Source organism: Polypterus senegalus, chromosome 2, assembly GCF_016835505.1.
Source record: "Polypterus senegalus isolate Bchr_013 chromosome 2, ASM1683550v1, whole genome shotgun sequence".
In the NCBI taxonomy this organism is placed as follows: domain Eukaryota; kingdom Metazoa; phylum Chordata; class Cladistia; order Polypteriformes; family Polypteridae; genus Polypterus; species Polypterus senegalus.
The window spans coordinates 265,517,846-265,530,589 of NC_053155.1; positions in this window are offsets into that span (position 1 = coordinate 265,517,846).

Consider the following 12,744-nt stretch of genomic DNA (forward strand, 5'->3'; position numbering starts at 1 on the left):
TATTAGCAAAGGTAAATAACAGATAAAAAATCATTTTAAGGTGGAGTATTCCTTTAATAAATGTTTGCTTTTCACTTTCCAACTTGATCCTCAGTACCTTATGCAGTGGGCTGCTAACTTTTTCATACCTGTGTACAGAATACAATACTAAATACCACTCTTAACATTTAAAGCTCTCCACAACCTCACTGATCTCCTACAGACTTGCACTCCTCTCACTCACTCAGATCCTCCTCTGCAGCTCAACTTTCTGTACCACACATCAAACTCTGTGCTATAGGAGCTCGGGTGTCTCTCATAGTGCTCCTCAACTCGGGAATTCTCTTCTCTTCTCTCTTAATATACATCAGCTCGATTCAATAACACATTTTAAAACTACCCTCAAAACGTATCTTTTCAAACTGGCATACCAATTGTGAATTTTGCACTGCTACTGCCAGTTCTTTGTTTGTTTGCTAATTATTGCTGTTTGATTTAGCCTTCTCTTTAGCCTCCAGAGTGACGGTGGACGCGGAAGGAGGATTATAGATGGTGGGCAGGGCTCTGTCATGCGTACCCCATGGTCGGGTGACTTGGCCGATTATATATATGGAAAAGCAGCCGGTATCGAAAAGAACAATGAAAAGTCAACATGGCTCTGAGGTTCATATGGACTGTAGCAGAGACGAAAGGGACTGAGTCTGTGTTTGGTGAGGTGTTCCATGCGCGCACATGAAAAGGCAGTACGCATGCCTCGAGAGCGAGGGTGGACGTGGCAGGAGAGTTAAAGTTGGCGGGCAGGGTTCTGTCATGAGTATCCCATGAAGTGGGAGGGTTAGAGTTGGTGGGCGGGGCTCTGTCGTGTGTATCCCGTGGGCTTAGAGTTGGTGGGCAGGGCTCTGTGAGTTGGCGGGTGTGGCTCTCTGTCTTGCGCTCACTGTCTTACGTACCCTTAGTGAATTATATATATAGATTGTCTATAGTTGAAAGTTTGAAGAATTCAGGGGAACAAGGCAAGATAAGCTTGATGTTGCAAAAATCTCAGACAGACGTCCAATGTATGTAAGACACCCATCTGCATTACTATGTTTTCATTTAAAAATTCTGACATTTGTCTCTGTTTTTGCCTTTTGTCCACATGTACACCAGCATTTTTAACTTCAGAAACTAAATACTTCTGAATACCACAGACTTTAAAAACAACTGTGCAAGATTTCAGTGTGAATAAGTGGAAACAAAGGTTTTTGCGTACACTACCCTCATCATGTTCTGATTGCTGTGTGCATATTAGATGGCTCTTCTCTGATTGGTCATCTTTCATGGAAGAAAAACATATTCTGACATAATGATGAGATGAACTGCTTACCATGACACTGGTTGTGCTGCTTACCTGTATGCATAAACTGTAAACTATGATGGGTACAGCTTAAACAATGCATGCATATGCTATAGGCAAATAATTTACTGGTTGTGACACTTTTGCAATAAATCCTGTTGCCATTCAATAACAAGGGATGCTTTCCACAGCAAAATTAATAAGAGTGAAGTGGGTGGGTGTAAAATGCAGCTGAGCGCTCACAAATACAGCAGAGTAACACAAAAGCACAAAGTAGTAAAGCAAAGATATAGATGCATGCAGGAAATGTTATATGTTACAAGAGTGCCCTAATTGCTGTCGACTGTTTATAGTCAGTCCTCTTGTGAATGAGCATAGAGCTGATCACTTTCTTTTTTAATGCTGCTTTTTTATGACAAGACTACCACTGCTAGTTCTAAAGAATGGTACTTCCAGCAGTGATCAGTGCGTTAATGTGACATGGAGCCAGTTTAAGATTTTCCTTTGGAATCCTGCATGCATTGAGGGTTTTAAAAGTGAATAAAGTACAGTGGAATCTGATTTTCATGGGGCTCTCAATTTTTCACTACATATGGTACCATCACAGAGTTTTCCACTAATGACAGCATACCCACTATAGGCGAAGGCCTATGTCATATGTGTTTTTGGTATTTCTGTAAGGACAAGGATAATTTTGTAAGAGATGTAAACACTCCAGTGTGGATAGAGATCATTTTCGTTTAAAACCATGGTTTTTATATGAAAACTGTAAAAGAGGACAAGACAAAGATGAAGATTTGGGCCAACACCATGATCTTATATATATTGCAAATAAAAAAGAATGTCAAATTAGACTCTCCAACATGGCGAAACTTCCAGTTAAATGCAAGCCAGGCAGGCAGAGGTGGGTCCAGGTGGATGGACACTGGAAGTGACATCACAGGCGAAGAGGCTGTCAATCATCTGGTCTGTAGAGGGAGGAAGAGAAGAGGTGCTAGAATACTGGCCACCCTGTGGATTGTTGAGGAATTACCACCACTAGAGCTTTTAAACTGTCCCAAATGTGTCCATTCATGACAAAATGTTGCAGCATGGACGTAGCCATAGGTCACTGGAATTTTCTGGTATTTGGCGTCATTAGAGGCTTATCTGGAATGAGATGCTCCATTAAGTACCTAACTGCATCTTAGATTGTAGATTTCAGTGTAGCATTTGAAAATATTTTAGAATAAATGGGTGAAATTTATCCAGTGGCCACAAAGAGACAATTTGGCTTTTTGACCACAGCATTTTTTAAAAATAACTTTGACCAAAAAAAGGGAAAATAGAGAAAGATCAATGGAGAGTCATCTGTAGACAAGTGAGACAGAATGTTTGGAGGTGTTTGAAACTGAGTCACCTCATCCGGTAGAGGGCTGTTCATACGTTTATAGGGTCATCATACATGTATACTTAGACTTGAGCTGGGTCACCAGGTGTTTGTCATTTCTTTGGTAATACATTTGCATTTAAAGCCTACTTTGGTATCATGGAAAACGCCAATAAGTGGCATCTTGGCAACTTGCAGCGTATCCTCTGCTTATAGTTGATTGAACATGGTATGATTAAGTTTGGATTATTTTAATTTCGATTTTTATTTTATTACAGAATAACTTTAACAAGTACACTAACTGTTTTCTGGGTTGACAACAAGTACCCGTATAAGGTGATATAACTGATAAATGCAAAGTATGTTCAGAATCGAAAAAGCAAATCAAATCTTAAATAAATCATCAAAACAATCATCAAACAGCAGCACGTACATAAGAGCTTCACAAATAGCTGCTTCATCCTGCTGAGAATCAGTGAAAACTAAAGATCCAACCATGAACTCAAATCAATATAAATCTAATATCTGAGCCTAAAAAATGTTAACTGCTGGTGACTCAGTCTTTAATTAAGTAGTCTCAAGTGTGACATTGATCTCAAGCAATAGGAACTTACATGAACTATCAATGGCTGTTATTAAAGAGCTTAGCTAGGAGGTGTTTGCACCGGCAACAAATGGAAAGATGGGTATTCCTCAGAATATGTGGCTAGTACATTTCTCTGGATGTTTCATTAATAACATTAACAGGCTAATAATCTTTTGAAGCTGAATTGCTAGGCAAGAATATTAGAAATACACTTATAAGCACTGGCTGCTGTCTATTTGTTTCCGTCCGAGGATATTCATAGACGAGGGGCCATGTCTCAGATGTCCTTTGCCCATTGGAAAAGCATGTTAGTGCCAGAACTTGACAATGCCTTCCCCAACTCCACTACAGAACTCTGTCTTAACATGAGTATATGTCTTTTTCAGAAACTGTAGGTGAATTAGTTGCCAAACATTCAGGCCATAAAGGCAGACTGCTAGCACCAAAGGCTATTAATGAGGACCATAATTCTGCCAGTGAACAAGACTAGCATCTTAATTTATGGGTGGGTGTCAAACAAAACAAACAAAAGGACAAATGTGCGAGGGGTTCATAAGGCTTAAGATTACAGGTAAATGCCTAATGATTAAAATGAAGCCAAGAGGTAAGTAACAAGACTAACACAATACTGCTTCCAAAAAAAGGCTGAAAGAGGATCTCCCACCAATTCTAAATTCTAATAAAAGATAACATTGATCATTTCCCGTAGTTTGTCTGCCGAGGTGGCTATCACAGCTCTGTATTGTGGCCCGATGTACCTGTCACTGTCTCTGTGCTGCCTAAGGGATACTTGACTTAATGACTTTAGCTCACATTGCTTTTAATTAATCTCACCTCTGTGGAAAGCCTACTCTTGGTTGAAGGAAGCCTTGAAAGACCCAACTGTCAGTCTGCTCAACTCAAACTAAAATTAGCAAATAATCCCACAAGAACATGTTTAGAATGTGTGAAAAATCTGCTGAAGAAATTCTCTGCAGACTTGAACAGAATGTACAAACAGAGTCCAGTGACTGGGAATTGAGCTCTGGTCAATGGAGCAGTGAGACAGCAGTCTTAATCGCTGCACCTCTCACCTATTTAAATATTAACAGAAATGCTTCATAAAGGTTTTCCAACTCATCTTATAGTAAATGACACATTCTAATTTCAGTCTGTCACATCAAATTAATTATGACTAGCCATGGAGTCATACACCACAGTGCCCTGACATTTTTATTACACGTGCCTGCTGTAGTGTAACCTTCATTCAATCATTTACAAAAAAATTGCCACTACAATCTTACATTAATTGCATTACATTATGTTACATTTTCCTTTATATAATTGTTTAATTTTTTTGGTTAAATACAGTATATAGTATTAGCTAATCACAAGCTTAAAATAATATTACCAAATTATCACAACACACAACAAGCAGTTGCCAAAAATAGGGAACTGCTTCATTTTCTTAAGGATTCTTATGGACACAAGAACAGGGTGATAGAGATACACCTGTATTCCATGAAGATATTTCTAGAATTGGCTAAAATTATTCTGCATCTCTATTAAGATTTGATCAGCATGCTTTTTGAGTTTCATCTGATAACAAAAGGAGTTAATCAACGCTGAGGCAGTATGTCCACAAATTCCTTCCAAACCAAAAAGGTACCTGAATGACATTCATCTTTAGCTTGTAAGTACAAACATTAACACTCCTGCTTTTTCTGATGGACATTCTAATTCATCTCTAAGGTCCTATAATTCAAATGCATTCTTTTTGGGTCTGAAAACCATTTTCTGCTGAGCTCTCGCAGTTGGAGATATAAACTGAATAATTCCTCTGAACACCCTGGAGGAATTTACTGGCTCTGAGAGAAACTCTTCAGTGATTGACTCTTTGGGAGAGTGAGAAGAAGTGGAGCTAAACTATTGTGCTAGAAAGAGTTACACTCTCCCTACACAGTGACAGGCAGCATGGCAAAATGCCTAACAGTGAGGCAAAGAAGACAACGTCACACCTGGCACATGGACAAAAAACCACATGAAACAGACAGTAGGCACTTCATTTGAGCATGAAGCTTTCTCTCATGCACAGCTGTGCAACTTAGAACAAAAGGCAGATGACCATGAAGTTAGGCTAAATTCCTTTTTTTTTTCCCCCCGTGTCCTGTTCGGCTGTGAAGCAATCAGAATTGATGTCTGAATGCTGGCGACTAGCCTTACAGTTTTTCTCTCAGGTGGAGCGTTACAGCTTCTGCTGACGTCACGCCTGATACCAAAACTTTATTAAAAATATTTTCAGATGTTTTTAAGATTCAAACCGGACACGGAGACAAAAGTGAAAGAAAAAGAAGAGAGAGAAGGAAGAGATGGAGGTAAAGGGGGAAGGGGGTTTCGTATAGAATAAACAATAAATGAACTAGAATCCATTTCTAGACCTGCAGAAAGAGAGGGGGGAAAAAAAAAACCACAAGACAAAAACATTGCTGCATCAGCTACATGAAGATATATAAAAGTAAAAATGTTTGCTGACAATCATACAGTAATTATTACTGAGGCATTTAGGGCCAACCACAACCTTAGATCATGTGCTGAAGATGTCCAAGTCATACTTATGAAATCACCATGTGAGCACCTGTGTGCGTACGCACGCTTGTATGTGTAAGGTTTCTCTATAGGAGCATCCAATAGTGAGTGTGAAGGGCCACAGACCTGCCCCCAAAAACGTGCGGAAGATGGAGGGAGTTCCAAGCCCAGAGATCCAGAGGTCACCCCAGAGCACGGAGACCCCAGGGAGGCCGTCACCAGAGAAGCCCCAACCCCCACTCGAGAGGTGCAGAGGATCACCCCGGGGGGCCACAACCAGCAGCCGGCAGAGTCCCGGGAGATATCAACGGCAAGCCCTCAGGCCCGCCCGCAGCCGCTCACCCCCGAGTCGGCTGGGCCCGGAACCCAGCAGCCCGGGACCCAAGGGCGACCCACCCCGCCAAGGACCCAACAGAGCCCAGGGAACTAGATCTCACCAGGCAGCCACCGGGAGCGACCAGACAGATGCTTAAGGCAGGGGGAGGGTAGGCAAAGATGTTGTAGTATTGCCAGATGTCCCAGGAGAGGGGAGGAGTCCAAAACCCCACCTGACATATACAGTCACACACAAACACAGTCATACACTCCCTCCCTCATGCTCTCACATACACATACAACCCAAGACTTACAAGGATGTACGCCAGACACCCATTCACACTCCCCACACACACCCTACCTAACTCTGGTCCCGGTGCTGCCGTACCTGAGGTACAGCCATTCCTGGACGTCAGAGTTAGCCCCGTTCCGCAGGGGTAATAGTGAGCAGGCACCCCCGTCCAACGTAGAGCAAAGCAACCCACCACTCCAGACCACAGGCAGACGGCCAGCTCCCACTCCTAGCCTCCAGCCCCGGGCAGCTAACTGAGAACAGAGGTGTAATAAGACCTCTAGTCTCCCTCCGCCTGCTCTAATGTAGTGTTGGTGTGTGTTGATAAGGTGCATTTTGTGGTTTTGGGGGTAGGGCGGCAGTGCCGGCACCATGTGGCCTACACCAGCTGATGAGTTAGGCTAAATTCCAAAAGTGATACACTAAAAACAAAAGCTTGTCACATCAAGAAACTGTAGAAAAATTCTAAACAAAGATCAACCTATACTATATATTCCTAGGTCTCATCTGTCTTGTGTCCAGTCTTTTATAATATAGACAATACAATACAACACAACACAATACAAAATAATATATATGCATTGATATTAAAATAAGCCATATGAAGATTTTAATGTTTAAAACTCACAATACTGATCTGTCCTTTAATAAATATATAAAATAAGAAAATGAACTGCAAAAAAGAAATCAAAATGCGAACTGTGTGAACTAACACTGATAATCCTGCCAGCAATAAGGACAACTGAGTAAACAGCCAGCAATTAGAAAACCTGCACTTTTGACTTTATTTAAACAGAATCTCCTTAAATGTTTAAACTCTGAACTCCCCATTTTAAACACAATATGTGTATTTTTTTAATGACCGCTATAGATTTATGTTAAATTCTGTATCTTTACTGACTTGAACCTTGTGTCTTTTAGATCATTCTTTAGAATCTTAAAAAAATAGATTGTGGCAAGGGAGGCACGATGGCGTAGTGGGTAGCGCTGCTGCCTTGCAGTTAGGAGACCCGGGTTCGCTTCCTGGGTCCTCCCTGCGTGGAGTTTGCATGTTCTCCCCATGTGGGTTTCCACCCAAAGACATGCAGGTTAGGTGTATTGGCGATTCTTAATTGTCACTGGTGTGTGTGAGCTCTGCCTGGGGTTTGTTTCCTGCCTTCTGCCCTGGGATTGGCTCTGGCAGATCCCTGTGACCCTGTAGTTAGGATATAGCGGAATGGATTGTGGCAAATACTTTTTATAATTTATTAAACCTGGAAATTGTCAAACAGACTGAGGAAGCCAAACACTTAATTATTCTAGTACAGTTCACATAACCTAGAGCTTGCAATAAATACTGGATATTGGAATGAAGGGCTTTTTCCACAACAAACCCCCAATATTCTGGATGAGCTTCTCAGTTTCTTTAGAATCATTGAGAGGAAGCAGAACTGGGGTTAGAGAATTGGTGTCCACGCTAGACTAAAGAACTCCCATGATAAGTCAACTCTACCATGCCTGTTCATTGCCAATAGCCAGTCTATAGTTAACAAGATCAACAAGCTGAGGCTAACGATTTCGTCCCACAGAATGAACAGTTGCGCCTCTTTTTTCATCAAAACCTAGCTGAATGCTAACATGTGGCTATTGCACTTGCAGACTGGACTGTCTACCTCTTGGAATGGACTGCTAAGTCCAGTAAGAACAAAGGTGACGCAATGTGCATATATGTAAAAAATGCTTGGTGCATGGTTTTGCTCTTCGGACTTCATAACGCTGAAGCACAGACCTTTTTATCTGCTGAGGGAATTTGCAGTCGAATTCCTCACTGCAGTTTATGTCCTTCCCCAAGCTAATGTTAAGCTAGCATTGGCAAAACTGCATGATGCTATGAACAGTCTGCAAAACATTCAGACAATGTGTTTATCTTAGAGGATGATTTTAATCATGCTAACCTTAAACTGTGCTCCCGAAAGTTTATCAGTTTGATTTCCCAACCATATCAATGGAATCATACATTAGATCAGATTTACTGCAATATAGCGAATGCTTATACCATGTCGCCCAACCCCTACCTCCAGCCAAATCTGATAACATGTCTTTGTTCTTGATTCCTGTGTACAAATGCCTTATCGCCAGGACAAAGCGTAATGTGCAAGCAGTCAGGGTCTGGCCTGAAGGAGCCATAATTGAATTATAGGATTGCCTTGATGATACTAATTGGGAAGTGTTCAGAAAGGCAGCTACAAAGGACAATCACACAGACTTAAATGCCTGTGCATCCTCTGTCTTATCCTACATTAAATTCTGGATGGACACTATTACTAAGCGCATCCGCACTTTCCCTAATAGCAAACCGTGGATGAAAAGGGAGGTCCAAGACCTATTGGAGGCATGTGACATTGCTTTCCATATGGGAGACCCATAGGCTCTCAAAACAGGTAGATCCCATATGAGGAAAGGCAATAAGGAGCAAAGCACTGCTGCAAAGCAAAATTAAAGGGCCATTTTAAAAGTTCTGACTCCAAACGCATGTGGCAGGACATTAGGTTTATCAGAGACTGCGAGGGTAACATCTGCTCAACCAACACTGTAAACTTATTTCTTACTGATGACCTCAATCACTTCTTTGCATGATTTGACAAGGACAGCAACCAACCTATCACCAAACTAACCCAGCAAGAGGTGCCACTATTTACTCTGCTGCTGAATGAACATGAGATGAAATAGGCTCTAAACAACATTAATCCTACCAAGACAGCTGGCCCTTACTGGGTTCCTGGATGGGTCTTGAAGCATGGTGTGAAACAGCTGACAGCAGTGTTCACCAGTCTGTTTAACATCTCTCTAGAACAGGTCCTCACTTGCCTCAAGTCCGCTACAATCATCCCTATTCCAAAACAGGCAGTAGTGGGGATCCTATGTGATTATCTTCTGGTGGCCCTGACCCCTATTGTTATGAAGTGCTATGAGTGACTTGTTCACAGACACAATAAGAGGAAAATCCCCACCTCCCTGGACCAATACCAGTTCACTTACATGGCAAACAGGTCATAACTGGAAACAGGTATGGGACAGCAACTGGATTTTAGATTTTTTCACTGACAAATCACAACCTGTGCGAATGGGTAAGCACTTCTCTTCATCCATAATGCTGAATACTGGGGTACCACAGGGCTGTGTGCCAAGCCCTCTCCTTTACTCCCTTTTCACAAACAACAGCAAATCTAGCCATGATACTAACATCATAATAAAGCTTGCAAATGACACTACCATGATAGGCCTTATCTCCAGTAATGACAAAACAGCTTATAGAGAAGAGGTAGATAATCTGGAGAGTTGGATCCAGAACAACAACCTTGCACTCAATTCCAAAAAAACAAAGGAACTGATTGTAGACTTCAGGAGATTGAGCTGCAATGATTCACATCCCATCAGCATTAATGTCAAAAGGATGGAGACGGTCCATTGTTTTAGATTCTTGGGTGTCCTCATCAGCCAGAACCAGACCTCTTATGAACAACAAACACAACAACAATGGCCTAGAAAAATCTTCTGAGGCTGCACTTTCTGAAGGGGCCTGAAGAAAACACAACTCCTACAATAGCTGCTGGTTGACTTTTACTGTACAGGTGCACCACAGAGTCTGTCATCATGTACTTCATTACGGAGTGATACTCTGGCTGCACTTCTGAGGACCCTCCAGCATGTCATCAAAATAGCTCAGAGAATTGCTGGCACTCACCTACCATCACTAGAAGATATCTTCACTAACCACTGCAGCAGAAAAGCAAAGAACATTTGTAGAGATCCAATACACCCTGGCCATTGTGTTTTTACTCCTATGCTCTCTGGCAGGCGCTCCAGAGCCCTGCATGCCTACACTACCAGGCTGAAGAACAGATTTTACCCCAAAGCAGTATTAAATACACAGCGATCACTGCCCCTTTCTATACAGAACCACCACTGATTTAACTGAACTTCTGCATCAACCACACATAGTCGCACACTTATACATAAACCATGTGGAACTCATGACCATTACAGTGACTATAATCTTCACTGTGACTTCATTTACTTGTGACTTCATTTATTATTTCACTATTTATGCTTACATGTTTACTTTTACTTTTTTGTGTGGATTTGGAATTTTTAATAGTAACTCTGCTTCTCATAGATTAATATTTACTGTCCACTCTTACATACTTTTATATAAAGCATCTATAGGCTTGCTCCAAAATACATTTCATTGTGCTATACAGTGACTTGCTGTCTTTTGCTAATATGCAGATACAATTAAATCAGACTTTTGACCATGGGTGGTAAAAGGAGGACTTTTTATTTTTCTATTCATGCAGTACCTGTAGCAAATGTGAGCCATGTTAGGAGATGAAGAATTATCAATCTGTCCTGGACTCAGTGGGATCTTTCTGTGAAAGCTTTTCGTATCTGTCACCCAGTACACAGTAGATGCCAAGAGGAATCTAGCCGTGTGAGCCCAGAGTACACTTTGTGATTTTTTAGTCCAGCCGCCATGCTGCACTGTAAATGGATTGGGCCCACTAGACTTTGGATTGGTGAAGCAAAGCATGGAATATTCTGTAATGGGTCTGATTTCTAACTACAAAGATAAACCGAACAACTAGTAAGCTTATGAGGTATGTCACTTGGGTTGCTGAGCAAAAGAGAAATTGAATCATAGGTTTCATATATTAATGAGTAAATAAATTATATTTGAATCTAAGTTAAAGTTAGATATCATGACAGGTGTAAGATAATGATGTCACAGCATAACTTCTAGGAGGTCAAATGGCTTATTTCATTGTTTTGTAACAGATGAAAGTAATGTTAATTTGTTTAGCTTCTGGACTATTAAAGACCTTAAACATTTTCACCTCAGGGTATCCAAAATTTCTATTCAAGTGATCAGACAACAAGTGGTTCATTAACCTGTGAGAAAGACACCCATTCCCTCAGGCAAAGACACATCTAATGCACATTGAAATAGTGTCCTACATATTATGCAGCAGCTCCTAAATGATCACAGGGAAAGTCTAATTATTCTGAACTTGCACAGTCACTATGGGAATTCAGTTTTAATTACTATTTTAAGTAACTTGCAGTAGGTTATTGGGTAGAAAATCATCAAAATCATTAATGATTTCTCAAATTTTGATGGAAGAGTTCTTACATATTTTATAGGATATGTATAATGGTAAAGTTTAAAAGTATTATGATATTGTTTTGTAGAAATTTAGACAGCGAAGTTAATTGGAAATGAGTCAATTTCCTGTTTTATTCTGCTGGGATAACTTTTTTCTTAAATCTTGGACATCAGGACTAGTGCACCCTCAAGTTAAATAGTGTCTCACATTGTATGGCACAACTTCATGTTGTCAGGTGAAGGCTACAGAGCACAGTTGTAAACGATAACATGGCCACGATCATGGAAAAATACTCACAATGGTGGTGCCTGCGATAAAACAGAGGCCTCATTAAGTTAACAGATAACTTGTAGGTTTTGTCCATCTGTAGATCACCTACTACAATTGAACTTTTATTTAGCAGTAAACATGTAGAAATATAAAAGTCAAAAACATGGATTCATGGATTCAACACAGAGTCAAGGATGAGTTACTGGAAAGGGCTGAACTTCTGGGACAAAGAGAAGCCAGTATTTAGAGAAAGAATTTGATGAGATCCACAAAGAAGGTGAACAGGAAGTGTTCTGAGTATTTGTGGGGCCAGGATGCCCTTGTGAAAAGGGGTGGTCCATTGGAGTATTAGATCATTTTTGTTTTTTCACCTTACTGTATGTACTCTGGATTTTTTCTGTCATATTTTCATTTCCATATAATAAAACCCAAAACCTCTTCTTGATTTAGACCTTCTGCCTTTTGGATTTTATCTGAGGATGACCTATGATTGCCATTATTTTTCACACCAACTGAATGGTGAAATGTTGCTGGCGTACTGTGAAACCAGAAGAGGGCCACACATAATAAAGCCAAGTGTCACTGCTGATCTAACTTTACTAGTGTAGTTATGAAGCTGGCATCACTTAGTCCCTTAAAAAGATTATCTACTCCAGTCACAGATCAGGCATAACAATGAGACGTCTGGTTTATTTTGTAGAAGTCATTAGCCTTTGAGTGTTTACTGCCACCATCAAGATCCCTGGATTACGTCCAAGATCTCTCACAGTAGCTTCACTTACAGCAGCACAATGGGAGAAAAACTGTTAGATACATACAGTAGACATGTTACAAGTACAAAAAGGAACAAAAGGGGTAAATTGGCACCAATAGTTTCTTCAGTTGCAA